General features: G+C 45.9%; 1 protein-coding gene and 1 pseudogene across 3 annotated transcripts in view; one reads left to right on the forward strand and one right to left on the reverse strand.

Moving 5' to 3' along the window:
* RPH3AL (rabphilin 3A like (without C2 domains)) overlaps positions 1-20,766 on the reverse strand; it is a 141,890-nt gene that overhangs the window by 32,264 nt on the left and 88,860 nt on the right. The window lies entirely within an intron of this gene.
* LOC122906360 lies at positions 3,427-3,833 on the forward strand (annotated as a pseudogene).

The following is a 20,766-nucleotide window of genomic DNA, read 5'->3' on the forward strand; positions in this document are numbered from 1 at the left end:
TGTCTTTAGGGAGACCATGTTCTGTCTGCTTAACAAGCTCCAGGCTGGCCTGGTCTTGAAAAGCCACAGGAAATGGCCTGTTACAGAGACGTCTTCCTGCTTCCACTTTGGTCTTGTAAAAAGAGTTTCTTAAGGAGTCAACCCACCTGGCAGAGAGGCTGCACAGCCTTCCCTAACCCTTTACCTGAACACACATACACACACATATACACACACAAATGCACGCACACACAGCATGTCAACCTCCTGGGAACTCCACCAGGCAAGCTAAACTCCACAGCATGGCCAACAGGACCCCAGAACTCTACCAGCCTTGCCTCCCTCACCAGCCCCATCTCTTGCCTCCTCCTGCCCTGCCCTCGGGATCAGCCAGACAGAGCCGCTCCCACTCCCTGGCCACATCAAGCTGTCTCTTGCTTCCAGGCCTTTGTACCTGTTTTCCTTCTTTCCTCCCTGGGCTGGGATGAAGAAATCCAGCCTTTAGGAAATGACATTTATCCAGAAGCTTCCACAGAACTGTGCAGGTCTCCCACTGCAATGCACACACAGTTCTGACTATCCATGTATATGCCTGTTTCCTGCACCAGATTGCAAGCTCCAAATCTTGTAACAGTAGGATGCACATAGGGCCCCAGTGCCTGCAAGCACACCAAAATCTGCCGGCTGAGGCCATGAGCTCATCTGAATTTCAAGGTTTTATGTAACTCAAGTTCCTTAAGAGAAGCCCTGGCTTAGAGGGTGCCATGGACTGAAGTGGGTCCCATGCCCTAATTCCTATGTTGATGTCCTGGGAGGCAGTGTTTGGAGATGGGTCTTCGGGAAGTAGTTAGTGCCAGATGGGGCCGTAAAGGTGGGTCCCTCATGATGGCATTCATGTCCTTAGAAGAGACAACAGAGAGCTTGCTTCTCTGGCCTCTGTGGGAGGACACACGGAGGGGGCAGCCATCTGTAGGCCAGGAAGAGTGCTCTCAGTGGGAACCAGCTCTGCCGGAGCTCTGATCCGGGACTTCTAGCCTCCAGAGTGTGAACAGTAAATTCTAGTTGTTTAAGCCTTCCTTCTGTGCTCTCTTGTTATGGCAGCCTGAGCAGAGTAAGATAGAGTGAGAAGCCGGGAGGTTATAGAAGTTTAAAAAATGGCCCCTAATTATTATCCTTTCCTCCCATCAAGAAGTGGGGTCTGTTTCCCCATCCCTCACATCTGTTCTAGGCTTGTGACTTACTTTGACCAACAGATCGTGGTGGTAGGAACACGGGACTTCTGGCCAGATCTCAAGAGGCCAGGCAGCTTCCCTTCTCACTGTCTGGAACACTGTGGCCATCCTGTGAGAGAGCCTTGTCCAGTGTACAAGATGAGAGGCTACATGGAGAAGAACGGAGACACCCCAGCCATAGCCAGCACCTTCTGCAGAGGAGGGAGCCTTCTCGAACCCCTCCCCCAGTTAAATGGTCCATGACTGCAGCCCTCGGATGACGCTGGGAGGTCTCAGCAGAAGAACCTCCCTGCTGTACCCAGCCCACACTGCAGACTCAAGAGCAAAGAAATGATTGTTGTTTTAAGACATTTAAGGCTCCAGGCCTCTAGCAGGAGGTCCATCTCTATTTAGACACTTCTAGAAAAATAAATAATCAGGTATGTTGATAACTAATTGACTAAAGTAGGAAAGCTAAACTCAGGGACTTAAAAGCAACAACTGGAGAATAATAGGCTTCTAGAAGTTAAAAATACAAAGTGGAAATATAAAAATGTAAAATCGGGGCACCTGGGTGGCTCGTGGGTAAAGCCTCTGCCTTCAGCTCGGGTCATGATCTCAGGGTCATGGGATCGAGTCCCGCATCTGGCTTTCTGCTCAGCAGGGAGCCTGCTTCCTCTTCTCTCTCTGACTGCTTTTCTGCCTATCTGTCTGTCAAATAAATAAATAATATTTTAAAAAAATAAAATAAAATAAAGGCTGAAAGAGAAAAATGAGGAAATTTGGAATGTGGAACACAGAATGAAACAGAAAAATGTAAAAGAAGTGATAGGGAACAAAAATGCTCAGTTGGAGGGATCTAAACTCCTAATAATAGACTTCCCAGAAAGAGAAATTAAAAAAAAAATTCCTGGACCTGAAGAAGAACATGTGTCTTCAGATTAAAGGATTTTTATTGAATATAAGGTAGCAAAATGAAAAGTTAAAAAAGCAATAGTTACATACTCATAAAATCATTTAGTTCCAAGTATAAAAAAGAAGATCCTAGAAGCTTCCAGAAAGAAATAGACCTATGAGGAAACCAGAATCAGAACAGTATCAGACTTATCATCAACAACACAGGTTGAAAAAAGGTATGCATCCAGCGTTCTATCATCCAAACTATCAATTGAACATGAGAGCAAAGTAGAGACTTTTTAGATCTGCAAGGACTCCAAGTTTTCCTTACACATTCTCTTTTTAAGAGGCTACTTAATAGAACTGTTTTAGAATGGAAATTGCTCCAGTTCTAAACTCAGTCTTTTTACCCCCACGCCCTCTATTGACTTGTGACCCTTCACTTCAAAACAGTATATGGGAAACATTATAGTTTGGTGACAATAAGGATATTTTAAAGTGGATATTTTACCATTTTACTGCTATAAAATGAGTTGATTTCAGTTGATCATTTTATTTTTTCGATGGAACTTTTTTTTGTTGTTGGGGAGAAAGAAATGAATGGAAGAAAAATTATTTTGCTTTTATTTGAATATTGCGTACTAACAACTTATAATAAAACTACATTGCAGGAAGTGAAGAAATATTTTGAAATTTAGCAAAATAGCTACAGTATTCAAGTATCTGAAATTTTAATATGGTGAGTCTTAGCGCTTTAGACTTTCCTATAAGTGACAGTATCTAAGTTATTCTTAATAGTCACAGTCGATAATTCTGCTGACCATAGCAGCTAACCTAAAATTGAAGATATTTATGTGACATGAATAGCCTGTGTTTTAAAAATTAAATATTTTAGGGGGGGTGGGAGGTTGGGGTACCAGGTGGTGGATATTATAGAGGGCACAGCTTGCATGGAGCACTGGGTGTGGTGAAAAAATAATGAATACTGTTTTTCTGAAAATAAATAAATTGGAAAAAAATTTTAAATATTTTATATAAAATTGAAAAAAAAAAAGAGGCTATTTAAGGATGGGCTCCAGCAAAATGCAGGTGAAAAACAAAAAAGAGGAAGATGCGGGCTCCTAGAAACAGTGTTTCCAACTCTGGAGGGTGGTAGAAGGAAGTCCCATGAGGTCAGCTCTCAGTAACCAGTGCAGGTTGGAGCCCGAAGAGGGTTTACAGGGGTTTCTGACAGGAAAAGAGAAGGCTCTGCACAACAGAAGGTAAAATCAAAAAGCTGTAAAAGGGCATAACATTTCACTCTCTTGTCTTCTCTGCCCTGGGAGCAGCTCTCCTGCCACAGCCCTCACTCCCTGTGATGTCTGCCTGTGCAAAGTTCATCTCCACCCCCTTCTTGGACAGGAGCACCTCTCACCTCTCACTGTCTGCAGTGGGGCTAAAAGCACAAGGGACACCGACAGATGGGGTACCCTATAAGAACCTCAGCAGCTTGGCAGCCCCACATCCCCTGACCTCACTTATTCCCAGCCATAGCTTCTAAACCAGTGCATTTCAAGGAACATTGACAGGGAAGCCAAGTTCATTGGGACTGGGACTGCTGTGTTGGGGAGCCTCATCATGGGGTAGGCCAGGAATCCCTCTCTGAAGCAAGAGCTCTTCTCCTATGCCATTCTGGGCTTTGCGTTCTTGGAGGCCATGAGGTTCTTTTGCCTAGTGGTGGCCTTTCTCATCCTCTTCACTATCTGAAGGAGCTGTCTCCACCTCCCATAAGTCTTTCTCCTGAGTCTCATCTGCCCTGTATGTTCCTTTTCCTATACCTCCCCAGGTAGCCTGCAGAAAGTGGTTGGCTTAGGGTTTGACAGAGGGGAGGCAAATAAATACCATGTTAGTAAGATTTTTTTAAAAAAGGGCATAGCATTTCATTATTCTTTTGTCATTGAGGAAAAAAAAATCAGTAAAAACCTTCAGGGAAAATTGATCTCAGACCAGAAAGTCACGATCTAAATACCAGGTCAATTAAAATATGGCACAGAAATGAAAAATTCAAAAGGAATTAATCGGATCATGGTAATTTTCATTTGGGGGATGTAGGGGTCAAGATAATTATCATAAATGTGATCTTCAGGGGTGCCTGAGTGGCTCAGCCGGTTAAGCGTTAACCTTCTACTCAGGTCATAGTCCCAGGGTCCTGGGATCAAGTCCTTCATCGGGCTCCCTGCTCAGCAGGGAGTCTGCTTCTCCCTCTCCCTCTGCCTGCTGCTTCCCCTGCTGGTGCTCTCTCTCTGGCAAATAAATAAATCTTTAAAAAAATGTGATCTTCATATGCCATCTGACCCTGAGGTGTTTAACTGTTACAAAAAACTAAGAAGTTAAATCCCTAGTAATTGTTGAGCACTATGTATGTGTTAGGGACGGTTTTTAGGAGTTTATATAAAGTAACTTATTTAACTCTCACCAATATCCCGTCCTGTCGGTATCAGCATAACTCTATTTTACAGACAAGGACACACCCAGTGCAGAGAGAACAGGGAAGACAAGAACATAAACTGGAGCCCATGCAGTCTGGCCTGGGACCTGCCCTCTTCAACTTCTTAAAAAATCATGCACAGGTTTGCTAAATCAAATGCTATTTTTGCATTTCTCAACCTGAACTAACTTAGGGACAATGTGTTCTAACTTTTCTTAGATTCTATATTTGTCTATTTGGCATCCATTCATCACATGGCCAAACTACAGGCCAAAGACGTTGCTATTGGCCCTGTGATGTGGTTTTTGCAGGCACGTGCAGGTCATGTGACAAGCCCTCATCCCCACACCGCCAAACACTGCCTTAGCTGACCCTTACCCACCCGGCCAGTATCCCCCTGCCCTAAATCAAGTCAGGGCCGCCCTGTATGCCCCAACGCCTCCCTAAACTGCTTCAACTAGCCAATCCAAAGACAGTTACCCTGCCCTGCCTTGCCCTTCCTGTAGAAACCCCAGTAAAGGCCCTGGCCTAGGTTTTCCCCTCACTCTTTCCTGCCTCCTGACCAAACCTGTGGGTGGCATGCCCCCTTCTCTTGGGAACTATATGCAATAGATTGTTCTTTCAAGGGCATTTGCCTCTGTGTTGTCACTTAGTCACTTTTGTAAATTAAGACCCAGCGAGGGAGAAAGAGAGAAAGAAAGAGAGCATGAGCGCGCATAAGCAGGGGGGAGAGGCAGAGGGAGAGGGAGGGGGAAAAGCAGGCTCCCCATGGAGCAGGGAGCCAGATATGGGAGCCGATCCCAGGACCCTGGGACCATGACCTGAGCCAAAGGCAGATTTTTCACTGACTGAGCTACCCAGGCACCCCTGGAGTCGGAATTTTGATGATGGGGAAAACCTGGATGGTTTTCCAAAGGGAACCGGGGCTTCTAGCACTGGGTCCCTCAGAAAGCAGAAAGGGCTGGGGGCATCATGTGCTATTGGCTGGAATGCATCTGCTCTCAAAGACAGCTGGCCAGGACCCTCTAACCAGGTTTCCGTGGTGACAAGCTGAGTATGAAAAGCTGTAATTATAGCCAACAGCGACAAGCTGATACTGAGCAAGGCAAGTTGACATGAGATGTGCTGATGTAACACACAAATGTGTTTTTAGTACTAGTTCAAACCAGATTGGGACCATCACACCTTAAAGTTCTGGCTACCGGCTTGATTACCTGCTGCCCTACTCAAGGAGGAAGGAGACTCGGCATTTATATAGCGTGTGTGACTGTGGCATGGACCTGACTGTGTGTCTGCTCAGCGTGAGCAGCGAGTGGGGGGAGATAGTAGGCCACTAGGCCTGTGTCCACACAGAGGCAGCCCAAGGAGCCCCGTGGTATCTGCCAGCCCTCAACCCTAGAACAGCAACCTCTACCTGCCCTAGGTAAGGGGGTGTCTCTTGATCCAGAGTATGGCTGTGATTCTTACCCTGAAAAGGTACTGTGGGTCACATCAGCAAAAAATAGAAAACAGGTGCATCCAGTTTTCCTAAAAAAAAATTGCTCAAAAGGAGAGTTCATTTGATCAACAAATGAATTAAAATAAAAAGCTCCTGAGTGGGGAACTTATGGTACCAGAAAATGAACAGTGATCAATGAAATAAAGACAGAATTCAGTCTAAGTAACTGGGTATGTATAAATACAAAATGATAAAAATGTGAAGGAAATGATGCTTAAAACATAGATGTAAAATAATCAGCTAACGGGTGCTTGGGTGGTTCCATCGATTAAGAGTCTGCCTTTGGCTCAGGCCATGATCCGGGAGATCATGAGATGGAGCCCCACATCGGGGTCAGGGAGCCTGCTTCTCCCTCTTCCCTTGCTCCTCCCCCCTGATCATGTTCTCTGTCAAACAAATAAATAAAATCTCTTAAAAAAAATAAAATAATCAGTTAACAAAAGAGACTCTGACCCAAAATTCCAGACTGTCTCAACAAAAGCAAAAAATGGCTTAAAACTGTAACATACATAGGACTAAACCTAACCAAAGACATAAAGGATCTGCACTCAGAAAAACCATAGAGTACTCATGAAAGAAATGGAGCAAGACACAAAGAAAAGGAAAAACGTTCCATGCTCATGGACTGGAAGAACAAACATTGTGAAAATGTCTAAGCTACCCAGAGTAATCTACACATTCAGTGTATCCCTATCAAAATACCATCAACTTTTTCCACAGAGCTAGAACAAATAATCCTAAAATTTGTATGCAACCAGAAAAGACCCTGAATAGCCAAAGGAATGTTGAAAAGGAAAACCAAAGTTGGTGGCATCACAATTCCAGACTTCAAGCTCTATTACAAAGTTGTAACCATCAAGACAGTATGGTACTGGCACAAAAACAGACACATAGATCAATGGAACAGAATAGAGAGCTCAGAAATGGATGCTCAACTCTACAGCCAACTAATCTTCGACAAAGCAGGAAAGAATGTTCAATGGAAAAAAGACAGCCTCTTTAACAAATGGTGTTGGGAAAATTGGACAGCCACATGCAGAAAAATGAAACTGGACCATTTCCTTATACAACACACAAAAATAGACTCAAAATGGATGAAAGACCTCAATGTGAGACAGGAAAACATCAAAATCCTTGAGGAGAATACATGCAGCAAAATCTTTGACCTCAGCTACAGCAACTTCTTGCTAGAGACACCACTAAAGGCAAGGGAAGCAAGGGCAAAATGAATTGTTGGGACCTCTTCAAGATAAAAAGCTTTTTCTGCACAGCAAAGGAAAGAGTCAACAAAACCAAAAGACGATCTATAGAACGGGGAAGATATTTGCAAATGTCTTATCAGATAAAGGGCTAGTATCCAACATCTATAAAGAATTTATCAAACTCAACACCCAAAGAACAAATAATCCAATTAAAAAATGGGCAGAAGACGTGAGCAGACACTTCTCCAAAGAAGACATCCAAATGGCTATAACAGACACAGGAAAAATCACTTGGTATCAGGGAAAAACAAATCAAAACCACAATGAGATACCACCTCACACCAGTCAGAATGGCTAAAATTAACAAGTCAGGAAATGACAGGTGTTGGAGAGGGTGTGGAGAAAGGGGAGCCCTCCTACACTGTTGGTGGGAATGCAAGCTGCTGCAGCCACTCTGGAAAACAGTATGGAGGTTCCTCAAAAAGTTGAAAATAGAGCTACCCCATCACCCAGCAATCGCACTACTGGGTATTTACCCTAAAGATACAAATGTAGGGACCCAAAGGGGCACGTGCACCCAAATGTTTATAGCAGCAATGTGCACAATAGCCAAACTATGGATAAAGAAGAAGTGGTATATATACACAATGGAATATCAACTCAGCCATCCAAAAAAAAAAAAAAAAAAAAAAGAAATCTGGCCATTTGCAATGACATGGATGGAACTAGAGGGTATTATGCTAAGTGAAATAAGTCAATTAGAGAAAGACAATTATCATATAATTTCACACATATGTGAAATGTAAGAAACAAAACAGAAGAGTATAGGGGAAGGGAGCGAAAAATAAAACAAGACCAAATCATAGAGGGAGACAAATCATAAGAGACTCTTAATCATAGGAAACAAATTGAGGGTTGCTGGAAGGGATGGGGGTAACTGGGTGATGGGCATTTGGAGGGCATGTGATGCGATGAGCATTGGGTGTTGCCTACAACTGATGAATCACTGACCTCTACCTCTGAAACTAATGCAATGTACGTTAATTAACTGATTTTTAAATAAGTTTTAAAAAAGTGGCTGATATGTCTGCTCATGTCTGGGCTCCTCATTCTCAGAGGCCAAGGGGTGTTAACAGACACTCTGTCTATTGTAACGTAAGCAATTAGACAAATATTGCCTTAAATATTTAAAAACTTCTATAGGTAAGTACACACTTATCCGTCCCTTTAAGGTAACCAACAGAACTAAAACTAGGGGAAAGTTTTGTCATACCAAAATACATGATATTCTGAATTCTTTTTCTTTCTCTTCCTCCTTCCCTCATTCCCTCTCTCTCTCTTATTTTGAAAATGTTCTCCTTTTCCTTGCCATTTTTGCTCTGTACAAACTGAGTTTAGAGCGGCCATCTTTCCTCATTGCTGGCTTCCCTTATGTCAGAAAGATGACGCTTACAATCAGCCTCTGAAGACGGAGCAGATATTAATTCAAACAACATTCATTCAGCACCGCCTCTGTGTTAAGACAGAGCCATGGAATTAAAAACTGAATGTGTGTGCAAATAAGTGGCCCGTGGCATAAAGCCACCCCAGACTGAGGGCCACGGCCAAGTTTTTCTACCACCGGAGACGATGTTTCATGCCCTGCCTTCAGGAGTCGTTCCGTTCTGATGGTCTTCCCTATATCCATCCCCCAAGGGCCTGGAGGGTAAAACCTAGCCATCCTGCACCAATAAAGGCCTTTGAGAAGCCCCAGAGCCGCGGGACAGAGCTCTCCTCCTACTGTAGGCTCTCCACTTACGCCTTGGGAAGTGCTAACTCATGACTGACATGCTCCAGAAAGCTAAGTGAAACCCCTCCTGGCAGTATTTGTGTTTTAAAGGATAAAGATTATTTATTTATTTATTTATTTATTTGACAGAGAGAGAGAGATCACAAGTAGGCAGAGAGGCAGGCAGAGAGAGAAAGAGGAGGAAGCAGGCTCCCTGCTGAGCAGAGAACCCGATGCGGGACTCGATCCCAGGACCCTGAGATCATGACCTGAGCCGAAGGCAGCAGTTATTTTTAAAGGATACTACTTGGGGTGCCTGGGTGGCTCAGTCATTAAGCGTCTGCCTTCGCCTCAGGTCATGATTCCAGCGTCTTGGGATTGAGCCCCACAATAGGTTCCCTGCTCCTACTTCTCCCTCTCCGGCTTCCCCTGTTTGTATTCCCTCTCTGTCTCTGTCAAATAAATAAATAAAATAAAAAATAAAAAATAAAGGATAGTACTTTATAACCTCCAGAGTGTATGTGTGTGTGTGTTGGGGAGTCTGGCTATCTCCCCATCCTCTAGGCCCCAGCTCATCCCGTCTGGACAGTTTCCTGCTTCCTGGGTACTGCTGGGGGCTGACGGGTTCCCCACACTGGAGCCAGGCCTGCGCCTCATCAGGAGACAGGCTGGAAATCAAGCCTCAGCCAAGATGGAGCTCACACCTGACCTCTCTGCCAACCCCACCACAGCCCGAGAGTGTGAGGGAGCCCTTGTGAATTTTCTTCTCATTTCAAGTGGTTTTTGAGCAAGCAGATCAGTCTGGAAGGCAAGCAATTGGCAGCGTAGTGGAACGGAAAAAAATGCAGTGAGAAAGACTCTTCTGAGGGTGCTATCTGTTTTCTTGACAGATAATTTAAACACCTTGGCTAGATTATTTCAGAACCAAAGGAAATGCTTTGGCTTCCATTAACCCCTGGCAAGGGGCTCGCTCCTGGGAGGCTTCCGCACAATTCCTGGTGAGAAGTGTTTGCCAGCTTCAGAGGGAGGTGGCTCTCTGTGGCTGTGGCGGGGCTGTGTGGGATGGGCCAGCCTCCACCTGGGGCCTCACCCCTTCCTCACTGCCTCAGCTCTAGGGCTGTGTGTCCCCCGGGTGCCGTCCTGGCCCCCCGCATCTCCCCATCACCTGTGAGGTGGAAAGGTCCCTGCAAGCCACTGAGAACAGGGACCACCCCTCCCGCCACAGGGTATAATTAGCCTGTCCAACGTTCTGATTCCAGCTCTATTCATTCCCCACGTGCAGCAAGATAGTTAAATATTAATATTAATATGATAGTTAAACACTTCCCCCATCTTCCTTCTCTCTCGGGTTCCACAGGCCATCTTGTCCCCGTTCATGGAGTGGTCTAGCGAGGTCACCAAATCCGAGGCAGGCTCAGGACGCTTTCACAACTGTGGTTAATTACTTGCTTTGTCAACAGAGCCTGCCGGCCCGCTCTTACTCTTCATTTGCCGGCAGCCTGAAATCCCTCTGCACCCCAAATATTTAACTGTCTTGCCTGTTCTAAGCCAGATTTGAGAGGGCAAGCGTGTTGTGGTGGTGTTTGGCCACGGAGCCCGCCTCTGTCCCCAGATGGAGTGGGCCGCACGCGGGAAATGAATAGAGCTGGAACCAGAAAATTGGACAGGCCAATTATACCCAGCCAGGTCTTTTCAGAGGAGCTCTGTGATTTTGATTCAATTCCCAGAACAACAAACATGACTGTGTTTAAACACAGGCTCAGAAACATATTCCACGGCCAATGTGAAAGTGTTTCTGGGCTGACCGCTACCCAGCAGGACTGGTAGGCCTCTCAGGAATGCTTTCCTCAGCTACGGATCTGATTATTGCTTCATTTCCAATGGCTCTTGCTCCTTCTTGGGGAAAACCGAGAATTCTGAGGTTCCATGACCTTGTCTGTCTTCCAGAGACACGGTGGTTTCTCTTATGGTTTGCAGCTTTCTCCCCTCCTGCCTTCTGAGAGATCTTTAAAGTTTTTGTTCTTAGCACCGACTCAAGCTTTTTGGGGTCTGGCTTTTGCAATCCCTTGTTATCTTTAAGGGGTGTACTGTGAAATCTAGCATCCACACGAAACAGCATAAAAACACAGTATATTTCATACAACTATACTCAAGTAAACACCTGTGAACTGGTGAAGAAATTAAGTATTACTGAATCTGAGAAGCCCCTCTAAGCCCTCTCTGTCTTCCAGAGGAAGCCATTAGGAACCTTGTGTTGGGGCGCCTGTGTGGCTCAGTCGTTAAGCGTCTGCCTTCTGCTCAGGTCATGATCCTGGGGTTCTGGGATCAAGCCCTGCATGAGGCTCCCTGCTCAGCAGGAAGCCTAGTTCTCCCTCTCCCACCTAGCCCTGCTTGTGTTCCCTCTCTTGTCTCTGTCAAAAAAAAAGGGCGGGGGAGGAGAAAAAATTTCCAATATCTCGAGACCGGCTCTCTTAAAAAAAAAACCCTTGTGTTAAGCAATCCCTTGTTTTTCTATTAAACAACAACAAAACAAAAAATGAAAAACCACCTATGTGTGCCTTTCTAAATAAGACAGTATTTACTATTATTTGTTTCTGAACATGATATTCTTGGATCACTGTGTATTCTTTGGTGACTTTTTTCCTTTTGCTTATTGTGTTTCTAATTCATCCTTTGATGATTTTAGCTGCTGTTCTTTTTTCACTGCTATATATTAGTCCATAGCCACGATTTATCTATCCACTGCTCTGTGAAAGGCCATTTGGGCTGTCTGCAGTTTTTTGCTGTAACAAAATATACTGCTACATGCACTCTTGGTCATGTCTCCTGAGGAGCACTGTGAGAGTGTCTCTAGGTCATACAACCAGGAGTTGGGGGTGACGTGGGACATCGTGCATAGGAGCTGATATACAAAAGGTACCAGGTGCAGTGTGGAGATGAACCAGCCGGGACTCCTACCAATAGGACTACTCTGATTTAGTGTGTAGACAAGGGAGCATCAGGAGCTGGCCCATGACTGTGACAAAACCCTCAAGTTGATGCAGGTTGGAAGAGCCGGCAAAGTTCAAGGGTCAAGGGGACAACCAGGTGCTGGGACTCAAAGCCAGGTTCAGAGATGCAGATGGTTATTAGAAAGCAGTCAGGGTCAGGCTGGGCTTCAGTTCTGGGTGTATCAGCCTTGTCTGGGATGTAATGACCTACAAAGTCGAAACAAGAAGAAGAAGGGCAGGAATCCAGGAGTCCCTCGGGGGGCAGAGGGGATGACTACTTTGGGAATGAAGCGGAGAGAGGTTGAGGACCACCTCTATTCATCCATCCTGTCTACCTCCAGCCCTGGAGCTGTCCTGGAATAGGAGGGATGAGGGCCTATTCTTGAGAGCAGTGGTCACTGGTCTGGTAGAAAATCAGGAGCAAAAAGCTGGTCTAGTTGTAAGAGCCTGTGAGACAGCCAGGTTCAAATGCTAGCTATTTGTGTCCTTCCTGTGTCACCTTGGACTTGTCACTTGAGGTCCCAGAGCTTCCATTTGGCTGGAAAGTGGGGATACAGACCCCCATGCCTGGCCCAGAGGAGGATCCCAACAAAGGCCAATTCTTTTCTGCTTTGTTTTTTGACAGAGGGATCTTCTGGCACTGTGGCAGGTCATGTGACTTGAGTTATTTCGTTAGAAGAGGGGATGGATGTGTTTTTCCAGGGCTGGGCACCACCTAGGAGCTTAATAAATACTTCCTGAAGGATGGAGTCACACTCTACTCCCTAGTCTCCATCTGCAAGACAGCTGGCTGGGGGAGGGGCATAATCGTGCCAGCCAATGTCATTTGGCATCTGAAAAACGGGCAGGAAAATCTGATGATCCAAATTTTTATTCAAATTAATGCAGGAAAACAACCAAATTATATTCTTTCTCCCTAGCTTTTCGCCCACCTCCCAGGGACACATACATGATGATATCATAGCAAAGAAGCAAAGAAAACCAGGTCATAGAGGTCTAATAACAGGGGCATGGGAGCAGAGCTGGGTTGTGGTGTCACGATACCCACATACCCACAGGGACAGTGAAGCTGGACTGTACCATGTTACGCTATATATGAGGCTGGTCACACAGATCACAAAGTTCCTAAGCCCACAGACCACTGAGCACCATGAGGTGGCTGAATAAGTGGGGGGCACCCACGATGTGACAGAGCCAAGCTATGGGCCATGCTCCTGGTAAGGCTTCGTGACGTAGGCCACGTCAACCCCTCTCCCTACTTCCTACGGTAAAAGGCCCCCCACCTCCTGTCAAGCCCCCTTCCTCCCCCACCCCCAGAGTGGAACTCAGGACCTTGAATTTGGAAGGGGGGCTATCTCACCAGCTCCATGCTGCTCTGTGAACACGTTGGCACAGCGTGTCCCCATCCTGGACAGTTCCTCCCCCAGAGCCCCTGGCCTCCCGGCTCTACCTTCTTTAGGTCTTTGCTCACATCTTACCTTCTCAGAGAGGTCCATCCCGGTCTGTCTCCACCCTTCCCCCTTTTTACATTTTTATTTTTTTAAGATTTTATTGAGTTATTTCTTTGAGAGAGATCGAGCCAGAGAGCACAAGCAGGGGGAGCAGCAGAGGGAGAAGCAGACTCCCCGCTGAGCAGGGAGCCCAATGTAGGGCTTAATCCCAGAGTCCTGAGATCATGACCTGAGGTGAAGGCAGATGCTTAACCAAGGGAGCCACCCAGGTGCCCCTCTCCCCCCTTTTTTAAAACTGTGGTTAAAATATATATTATATAAATCTTACCATTCTGCCCGTTTTTAGCTACACAGTCCAGGGCTATTAAGTACACTCACATGACTGCGTTACTACCAATCCCGTTGTCTCCAGACCTTTATCATTTTCATCTGAAACTCTGGCCCATGAAAGAGTACTTCCTCCTTCCCCCAGCCCCCAGCCCTGGCAACCACAATTCTACCTTTTATGAGTGTGACTACTCTAAGGAGCCCACATACATGGGGTCCTACAATATTGGTCCTTCTGTTCTAGCTTATTTCCCTTAGCATAATGTCCTCCAGGTTCTTCCATGTTGTAGCATGTGTCAGAATTCCATTCCTTTTTAAGACTCGGCACTATAAGCAATAATCAATACACATAACATGTTGTCCATCCATTCATCAACAGCCGATACCTGGGCTGTTTCCACCTGCAGGCTGATGTGAATAATGTGGCAATGAACATTAGTGCACGATGTCTGTTGGAATCCCTGCTTTCGGTTCTTTAGGGGATATGCCCAGAAGGAAAACTGGTAGGTCACTAATCTGCTGAGATGCCACTTGTCCACAAAGGCTCCAGTGTTCCACATTACCCCCAGCAGTGTGCGAGGGGCCAATCTCTCCACATCCTCACCAACACATACTATTTTCTGTTTTTTGTTTTTTTAGGATTTTATGTATTCATTTGACAGAGTGAGAGAAGGCACAAGCAAGGAGAGAAGCAGCAGAGGGAGAGGGAGAAGCAGGCTCCCCGCTGAACAAAGAGCCTGATTTGGGGCTCGATCCCAGGGCCCCGGGATCATGACCTGAGATGATGGCAGACGCTTAACCGACTAAGCCACCCAGGCACCCCAAATTCCTGCTTTTTCAATATCAGCTGTCCTAATTAGGTGGTGACGCCCTCCCCACCCCGCACCCACCACTCCTGATCCTTAGCTCTGTTCCTCTTTTTTTTTTCCCATTCAGAATCTGACAGCCTATATAATTGCTTATCGATTAGTTCAGTTATATTCATTGCCTGTTCCCTCTCTTCTCCCCCAGCCCCTGCTAGGATGTAAACTCAAGGTACAGGTATTTGGCTGTTTTGTTCACTGCTATGTTCCAAGGGCCTAAAATAGTGCCTGGCACATAGCGAGTCCTCCGTGATGAGTGAATGAATGAATGAACAAACGAAAGAACAGAAAGTTGAGTTGTTAGAAGCTCTGGAGGCAGACACTCCTGCTCTAACTTCTGGTCCTATCAATTACCACCTGGTGTCTTTGGGCAAGTGACCTCCTTTCTCTAAGCCTCAGTTCCAGCATCTTTCCCACAAGGACAATAATGAGTACCTCACCAGGCTGCTGAGAGGCTGAAGCTAGATATTCACTGTCTGGACAACAGTGGGAGCCCAGTTAATGTCCATACTCAGTGCTGGACTGGATTCCTCTGGAGTGCACCAGCAGGACAATGGGGCCAGTGGCCAATCACAGTAGTGATAAAGTCCTCTCTGCAGTGCACAGACACAGGTGCAGGCAGGAACCTCAAATAAGGGGTGGGGAAGAGGGTGGGAGATGACTCTGCCCTTTCCCCACAGGAGGAAGGCGGGGCTAGCTGACCCCAGGATCTTACTTCTTCTGCCACTTCCATGTGTGTGGGAGGCCAGGAGCCTGCACCAACGGTCTGCCTGGCACAGCCACAGAGTGTGGGAGGCGACCAACACACCGAGGAAGTATGACCATCCGGGTCCCCCTGGGACGCGGTGACAGCAGCCCAGAGCCAGACACAGATGGTGGGGCCCTCAAGCAGCCACCCGCCTGCCTCCTCGAGTGCCAGCCACCCACTCCTGAGCACACCCATGGGTCTCTGGAGGGGGCCCTCTGGCAAAGCTGTTTGCAGCAAAAATCCAAACTGCAAGCAACAGCAGGACCGGGAGAGAAGCAGCGTGGGGAAGCAGATGGCAGTTTTGCAGGGAGCGCAGGCTGCCGGCCTGGGAGGCAGGTGCCATGGGGGTGCTGGGCTGCCTCCCACTGGCACTGGCTGGCAGTGAGGGGAGCCCCTGCTTCTCCTGGCCTCCCACAGGACTGTGCCAAGGTGGACCCTCTCCCAGGTGCTTATCTGGCCTATACTGGTCAGGCTAGGCAATTTAGAGATGATTTTTTTTTAAAAGATTCTATTTATTTATTAGAGAGAGACATATAGATAGCACAAGCAGGGGAGAGGGAGACGCAGACTCCCCACTGAGCTGGGAGCCCAATGCGGGGCTGTACAAGGGGCTCAATCCCAGGACCCTGGGATCCTGATATGAGCCAAAGGCAGATGCTTAACCATCTGAGCCACTCAGGTACCCCAATTTAGAGATGATTTAAGGACCACCATGGGAAGCCACTTTCCTACTTCAAAAACACCTTTCCAGTCAATCAACAAACAGGAGAGAGGGACCAGGAGGTGAGAATACAGACTCAGTGCCAACGGGCATCCAGGTGGGACCCCAGCCAAGGCTAGCTGTGATGAGACTTTGGGAAATCAAAAGCACCCTGCTGGGAAAAGGTTCTGAAGTGATCTGAACAGGGAACCCGCTTTCCTTTTTTGCAAACGACTCTTTCAATTGGGAAACATTTCCCGAGCCCCTTTTATATGCAGAGCGCTGCAGGAAACGGAGTAAGTGTTGGTGTGGCCCGGACTCCACTGAGTTATAATCAGGATGCAGAGTGAAACTGCGAAGGCAAAGCAAACGCTCTAATTGTATTAATCAGCTTTCAATTGCTTACAAATTGGTCTTCTCCCCTTCCTAGCTCAGCCCCCTTGCAGGCTGCCTGCATTCTCAAAGCCTTACTCCAAAGCTATAGCCTCTGAAAAGAGGCTAGAGGAATGGATTCTAGAATCCTGGGGAATTTAGAGTCTAATTAACTTTTCCATGGATTACAGTAGAACTCTGAGTGAGTCACTCTTTTTTTTTTTTTTTAAATGAATTGGGATTAAAGGCTAAACAAGAAATGAAATGATTTCCGCCTTGCAACGTCATGTGCTTCAAAGCCCACTAACACATTCAGGAAAGCATGTGAAGAAAGGGCAGAAGGACACCAGCCAAGGAGGAATCTGACGGTCAACCTACATACAGCTGGTCCCCCATCAGACGACAGAGTGGGCCAGATGGGAAGCACATCACTGGTCCACCTGGCAGGGATGGTGGGGGGCAAGGGTCCAAAGCCCCCTGGGCAGCCTTCCCGGCATGTCTGTGGGTTTCTGGTGCTGTGGAGGAGCTGTCTCCCTCCCCCAACCCTGTATTCATTGATGGGAGAGAGACTCCCAGAAAAGAACCAGGTGTGGGAAGGAGCTGGCATAGTGAGCTGCATCTGGGAAGGTGTGCTTCTTTAAGGCTTAACAGTGGGAGAGCAGGAATAGGCAGGAAGGACAAACTAGGCCTGCAGATTTCTCCATCCCCCCTAGACCCAATGGCCAGAAGGCCAGGTCACAGGAGAGCCATGGTCCGCCTTGGGGGGAGTGAAATCCCTGACAAAGGAAAGGGTTTGCTAGCCGTGCATGTGCTGTCTCAGGTAAATCCCGAGTCTGCAGCACTCACAGCGTTTGAAGGTGGACGGATGCGTGTGCACCAAGACAAACACCAAAGTCAGAACGGGGGAATTGAAAATGATCTGGTAGAATACCATGGATACAGAAGACAGAGAATGGAAATGCACCCTTCAAATTAAAAGTGCCCCCAAGAAGAAACAAGAATGGTTGAGAATGAAGCAACAAGCAAAAACATAGTTGAAACACTTTCTGGAGTCCTAGATCCAAGTATATCTTTTCTAGACCACAATCAATGAAAATGACCCAGGCATATCCAGACAAAAATTTTCATTTCCCAATATATACATATAAGTAACACCTCCAGGTTATTTAGAAAGGAATAAAAGCAAAGTCTGGCTTCAGACTTCTCCCCCGTGTCTGTGCTTGCCGTGAAAACTACTTTCTGTTGTGCATTGGATCCTGTCATCCCGCCTTCTCTTTTTCTCAGTTTTGCCTTCACGGGCTTCATCTACTTGGAGGCTCAGCTGTATGCTCGAAACGATCCTCTGGCTCCCGAGGTCCTCTTTGGGGTTCTACAGCCGTGCCCGAAGTGCCATTTAACCAGTCTACTGAGGGCCACTTCACGTTCCCTTCGGGTCTGTCTGTCTGTCCTTCCTTCCCTCCCTTCCTTGCCTCCCTCCTTCCCTTCTATTTATTTATTTATTTTAGAGAAAGAGAAGAGTGGAGGGGAGAGACAGAGAGAAAGAGAGAGAACCGAGCCAACTTGATGCTGAGCCTGACGCGGGATTTGACCTCAAGACCCTGAGATCATGACCTGAGATGAAACCAAGAATCAACTGCAACCCCCAGGTGCCAGCCGTGCCCCCTCTTTCTGGTTCTTTAAATCTCGAACACATGTCCAAGTTTATTAATTTGCCAACAAGGAAATCAGAAAAGTGACTACAGAGTGTGCCTGTTCAAGGAGGGAATGGAGATGGGAGTGGGGGAGGGGAGTGGGGAGTGGGGAAATCCAATGCTTATGTAGCAGCAAGTTGAAAAAAGGCTAATTGGGTAAAGATATATTATTGTGTGGTCACAAAAACATAAAGACATCATATTCATGACAGTTGGTAGAGCAGAAATAGGGCCTTGGGACACCAGGCTGTTGGGAGTGACAACCAGGGATCAAAAATAAAAAACAATTGATACAAAGCAAATGATATGGGGCTGCCTGGATGGCTCAGTGGGTTAAGCCTCTGCCTTTGGCTCAGGTCATGATCTCAGGGTCCTGGGATGGAGCCCCACATCGGGCTCCCTGCTCAGTGAGCAGCCTGCTTCCCTCTCTCTGCCTGCCTGCCTCTCTGCCTACTTGTGATCTCTGTCTGTCAAATAAATAAAGAAATAAAAAAAAAGCAAATGATAAGGAAGCTTATGTAGCTGTTAATGGGAATGACATTAAATTATTGTTCTAGAAAACTACCAAATTAGGTTCAAATGAGTTTTTAAATTTATTAATAAAATTTTTCATTTTTATTTACTTCTTAAAGATTTTATTTATTTGAGAGAGAGAGAGAAAATGAGAGAGAGAGAGCATAAGAAGGGAAGGAGAAACAGACTCCCTACTGAGCAGGGAGCCCGATGCGGAACTGGGTCCTGGGACTCCAAGACCATGACCTGTACTGAAAGCAGTTGCTTAACCAACTGAGCCACCCAAGCACCCCACATTTTTCATTTTTTAGAAATGAAAATGGTTCGGTTTTTTTCAAATGAACCATCTGAAATTCTTGGAAGAGAATTTCACTTGGTTTATTTTTCAAATTTGGTGATTCCTTTCTCAAATCACCTGTTTGTTTGATGTGGTTTCTCTTCCTTCTCTTATCTCTTTTATGTCACTAATTTTAAAAATGTATTTATATTTCTAGTTTCTCTATTTTCTCCCATTCTCTGGATACCAGTCCTACTTGTTGCATTTGCTGACTCTCCCTCATGGTGATTCTTTCCACATATGGTTGGCGGACAACAGGGACAAAATCCACAGAATTCAGAGTGAGAAAGATTATCAATTCTACCATCAGTCAAGTGTCTTTTTTGTATAAAGGCAAGAGCTAGTGAGGCACCTGCGTGACTCAGTCGGTTAAGCAGCCTACTCTTGATTTGGCTCAGGTCATGATCTCAGGGTTGTGAGAACGAGCCCCATGTTGGGCTCTGTGCTCAGTGGTGAGTCTGCTTGGAATTCTCTGTCTCCCTCTCCCTCCACCCCATCCCTACTCTCCATCTCTCAAATAAGTAAATAAATAAATCCTTTCAAAAATTAAAAAATAAAAGCAAGGGTTATTACTAGAGAGAAAAAGACATACCATGCATGTGCCCTTATTTATGACTACACAAAATTATATGCCAGCTAATTATGGAATAAATCAAAAGTAGTAACGTAAAGGTCTATAAGAAAAGAGGGAGGGTGCCTGGGTGGCTCAGTGGGTTGGGCCACTGCCTTTGGCTCAGGTCATGATCTCAGGGTCCTGGGATCGAGTCCTGCATCGGGCTCTCTGCTCAGCAGGGAGCCTGCTTCCCTCTCTCTCTCTGCCTGCCTCTCTGTTTACTTGTGATCTCTCTCTGTCAAATAAATAAATAAATCTTAAAAAAAAAAAAAGAAAAGAAAAGAGGGAACATAAATGCTGCTATTTATTTTTCTCTTCCAAGAATCCATTCTGAGGATATAATTTTAAATGCAGGCAAGAAGTTATGTACAGATATATACCGTGGTTGTTAATAAGGGGGAAAAAAGGAAATAACTTAGATATCTTAAATAACCAAATGTAGCCATATGCAGAATGTTTTCAAAGAGTTAATGACTATGCTGAAAACTACTTATGATACAATGTTAATTTTAAAACATAGGTTCAATAATATAAAGAAATAAGGCAGAAAAAAGACCGGAAGTAAACATGCCAAGATGTTTGTTAGCAGTGATTGTCTCTGGATCCTAAGATTTTCCATTCTGGGGGAGGGGGAGTGTATTTCTTTATGCCTTTTGATATACTGTAAATGTCAATAATCCACATTAACTTCATAATCAGAAAAGAGTAAAGTATGTAATGTTAAAAAAAATGAAAACTTTAGGGCGCCTGGCTGTTTCAGTTGGTGGAGCATGTGACTCTTGATCTTGAGGTTGTGGGTTTGAGCCCCACGTTGGGCATACAGATTACTTAAAAATAAAAACAACAGGGGTGCCTGGGTGGCTCAGTGGTTGGGCCTCTGCCTTCGGTTCAGGTCATGATCTCGGGGTCCTGGGATTGAGCCCCACATCGGGCTCTCTCTGCTCGGTGGGAAGCCTGCTTCCCTCTTTCTCTCTCTTTCTGCCTGCTTGTGATCTCTGTCTGTCAAATAAATAAATAAAATCTTAAAAAAATAAATAAATAAAAACAACAGGGGCACCTGGGTGGCTCCATCAGTTAAGCGTCTGCCTTCTGCTCAGGTCATGATCTCAGGGTCCTGGGATTGAGCCCCCCATCGGGCT

The sequence above is a fragment of the Neovison vison genome, chromosome 5 (genome assembly GCF_020171115.1).
Source record: "Neovison vison isolate M4711 chromosome 5, ASM_NN_V1, whole genome shotgun sequence".
Taxonomy (NCBI): Eukaryota; Metazoa; Chordata; class Mammalia; order Carnivora; family Mustelidae; genus Neogale; species Neogale vison.